This window comes from Sus scrofa, chromosome 9 (genome assembly GCF_000003025.6).
Source record: "Sus scrofa isolate TJ Tabasco breed Duroc chromosome 9, Sscrofa11.1, whole genome shotgun sequence".
Taxonomy (NCBI): domain Eukaryota; kingdom Metazoa; phylum Chordata; class Mammalia; order Artiodactyla; family Suidae; genus Sus; species Sus scrofa.
The window spans coordinates 88,695,058-88,699,088 of NC_010451.4; positions in this window are offsets into that span (position 1 = coordinate 88,695,058).

Below are 4,031 nucleotides of genomic sequence, written 5' to 3' on the forward strand. Positions count from 1 at the left end.
ATAACCACTATCAGCAACTAGTGTCACCATAACTATAAATGTTCCCTAATTCCGACTTTATTTGGTCTATGCAGTAGGAGCACTGAGTTGACTTTTTGTTAGTTGATTTATATATACAAGGCTCTCATAAAATCATTTTTTAAACCATGGTAAAAGCTATCCCCACAAACATTTCGACTAAAATATATTTTATTTCAGTATCCCATGTAGATACACAGTTAAGGACAGATTTTTGAGACCCGCTCTACCCCACCCCTCCTTGCCCTGAATACACCACCCTTCCCCAAGACAGAAGAGAAAAACATGCTTAAGGAATCCAAGAAATAAAAGTCATCAGAAAGTCACTCCCCTTTTTGCTAGCATTATTTGAAACTCTTAGCAGAGGGATTTTCTTCTTGTAGCATGGAAACACATTATGCAACTTCTAGGGAAAACAGTTCACTGCGTTTTGTTGGTAACAAATCGAGTAAACATAAATTCAAGTCCAAGTTAAGTAGTTATGCTTTCTGAGGATTTTATATCTGGTGCAGTCTGCTCAGTGTCACCAGGTTTCCACAGCAATATAGCTGTAACATTCCTTCTGAGAGAACTTGCATCAGGCACACTGGAGCAGATTTATGTCATCAACCCCCACAAGGTATTAATCATTCCTTGAGGTCATTTTCAACTATCAGAGTAAGTGCATTTGAAAAAATTGCCAAAACCGCCTTCAAGCCAGGTCTCCTGGTTAGCTTTCAGTGGTGGAAAAACAAAAGTTGAAAAGTCACAAAACAAATTTCTTGGCAGTGAAAGCATGAAGACTGAGGTTCAGATGAGGGTGCTGCCATTCATTAGCACACTTACAAAATGTCTGTGTTATGAGAACCAGGACATACTTGGAGGAAAATAAACAGATTTATCAGCCTGGTTACAATTTTATGAGGTACAATGTTGAAAAGTTTCCATTGACTGTGTGAAATCCTGACAAGATAATTTAGCCATGGCTGGACCGATTTGTCTCTTCTGTCAGGTGCTAGAAAAAGCATTAAGAGCCAGGTACACTTTTCTCATTTGAGACTTGTCCAGGTTCTAAAGAACTGTTTATATTTTCAAGATTTTTATCTTTGTAGAAGTCAAACAATGAGCTTTAGTACACGTTTGGGAGATGGTTATTACCTAACTAAGTATCTGTAGTCAAATTGAGGGGAATGAGAGTGCTGACATTTAGTCAAATTCCTCAGACTTAGCTGTCAGAGGAATTGCACCTCCACAGAAAAGCTCAGAGGCCTGAACTATATATCTGATTCTGTGTTTATAGTATAGGGAGAAGAGGTAGATATTAAAAGGTCATCTAAAATATATAAAGATTACAATGAGTCTATGGCAAGCAGACCCATAAAGTCTTTTATTTGCAGTTTCTGTTTGTGTGCATATGGGTAGATGTATTGTAGTTATGTGTATATAATTTCATTAGGGAAATAGATACCAAATTTTGAAAGGAATGACCAACTCAAGGCATCTTTTCTGTTCTTCCAAAACATTCTCTCCTATAACTTGGATTCTCTTCCACAATCTCCGCTCCCAAGTGAGATCTTTCAGCTTAAGGATTTTCTAGGCACAATTGATTTTAGAGCTTCCTTGGTGAAACTTTTTACCTGAGGTAATAGTTCTTGGTTTTCACATCATTTAAGATAGTTGGGGGTGCAAGTCGACTATTTTCAAGCAATTGTGTCTATGATATTTTTCTTTTTCCAGTTGCAGTAGTTTGAACAATAGGCCTTTTCCTACTCTAAAAACCTTTATTCCACACTTCCTTGAATTGCCTAGTACTTTCTTAAAGTCTGATCTAAATTCACCCCTATATTAAGGAGGTTTCAGTCTAACTTTTTGAGACTCAGTCAATTTATAAGGATAGTGTAATAGATCTCAAAAAAAAAAAAGGATTCAAGAAATAAAACAAGGAGTTCAGTGCTTTTAGGAAATGCAGTTCCTTTTTGTAGCAGCAAATATTGACTAGATTTTTGAGTGAAGAGTGACTTTATGAATAATTTTTCAAAGCTGCTTAGGTGATTGTATGTCTTCTTCCTGGCCACAACCAGCCCCTTACCCCCAAAAAACTTCTGTCCAAGAGTCAAGTATCTCATCTCATACTTCTTAGAAATGAGTACACTTTAGTTGTCCATTTTCTCCCATGCATATCAAAATCCAACATAAGATTTTAATTAAAAATATATAAATATATATTTATTATACTTGGTCCAAATTAGGTATTATACCTGGCAAACATTGCTTTAAATGGGAAATAATGTATCTATTAAGTATAGATTTGGTTACTCCAACATGACAGTGGTGGGATTACATGGGGTAGAGGGAAAATTCCAGACAAGAAGATAATTCAGTTTTAAGCAGCTCTTTACCACAGACTCCCCTACCAATCACTTTGTGTATACAAACCCCTCCAGGAGGGGCTCTGGGAATTCACATGCATGATGGTGAACTTCAGCCTATAAAAGTAAGATATAAATACCATACCCTCCCCCTCCCCACCTATCCTTTCTGATTCCAATGTAGCTTTAATGCAGAAGGGGTCTGGTGGGCTATGTAAGTGGCCATCTCATACCATCTTAAATATTCTCTACAACTAAGTTTATATCAGTGTAGAAGGGGAACATTTGGGATGGAATAACACAGCATAATTTGAAGATATTCAGTTCCTTAGACTTAGACTATGTGTGGTCCCAAAGAATAATTTGGCTTCTCACAAACTGCTAAATAATAAATGTTTTTGTCCCTCTAAAATTCATATGTTAAATTCAGATACCTAATGTGATGGCAGTTGGTGGTAGAGCCCTAGGGAGGTGATTAGATCATGAGAGCAGAGACCTCATGAAGAGCTCTCTTGCCCTCTTTAAGGCTGTGAGGATATAGAGAGAAGGCAGCCGTCTGAGAAGCAGAAAGCCAGTCCTCCCCAGACACCAAATCTGTCAGTGCTTTGATCTCAAACTTTTTAGCCTCCAGAAGAGTGAGAAATAAACTCTTCTTGTTTATGAATCACCCAGTCTATGGTATTCTGTTACAACAGCCCAAATGGACTAATACACCGGCTCATGGCATACTTTCACAATCTGAAGTGTTAGGCAGTAGCTTTCTTTGATGTTTGAAGATGACATCCTTCATGATTGAATGTGTTTGTGTGAGTTGAGAGTCTTCCAAATATCATGTAAGACCTACCATTTGCTTTTCACCAGGTCTTTTTTGTTGTGGATATGAGAAACAGAATAATAAAAATCCATAGAAAATCAAAATGTTATTTTATAGCAAATCATGTACTTTTTCAAATCAAGGATAATATGAAAAAGCATTGATTTACTAACACCTTTTCAAAAAAAATCTCACTACAAAGGAACCTATCAATTATAAAAACTGCATATTAAGTCTAGAAATGATAAAATGTGAAAATGAGTATAGCTTATAATTATGGAAATTCAATAGTTACTCTCTTTTTCTTTAATATCGAATTATTTTACTAGATCCATTACTAAGTTATACTGATTCATAAATATTTGAATGCCACCATTTATACTGTAACAATACTTTATTATTCTGGGTGGTCAGTCATATAAAAACTTAGAGAAGAGAGTTATAAAATGGAAAATCACTGTGCTCTCCCTCTATCCAAACTTGTTCTTGGAACAGTTCAGCTTTGAGAACTATAATAATGCTAAGGTTCATGAACCTTCTCTCTGTCTCCTTAAAAATGTATCCAGATCAGCAGTCAACATTCCCCCATCTTTCATGGAATAAAAGTGGGGATGTGGTCAGTGTTTCTGAGACATATTGCCAAAACTTTAAGGTTATATCAACAACATAGTGGATATAAGAATGAACCATCCTTTCTATTAAAATGGAAGGAAAAGAGACCCCAGTTCATTTTTTCATTTAGAGGTTTGCTTTGAACATTTTCTCTGAATTTTGTAGTGACCTAAAGTTGCTTCCACCACCACACCCAATCCCACAAGGATTTTAATTGGCACGCCTGATAATATTGTTTT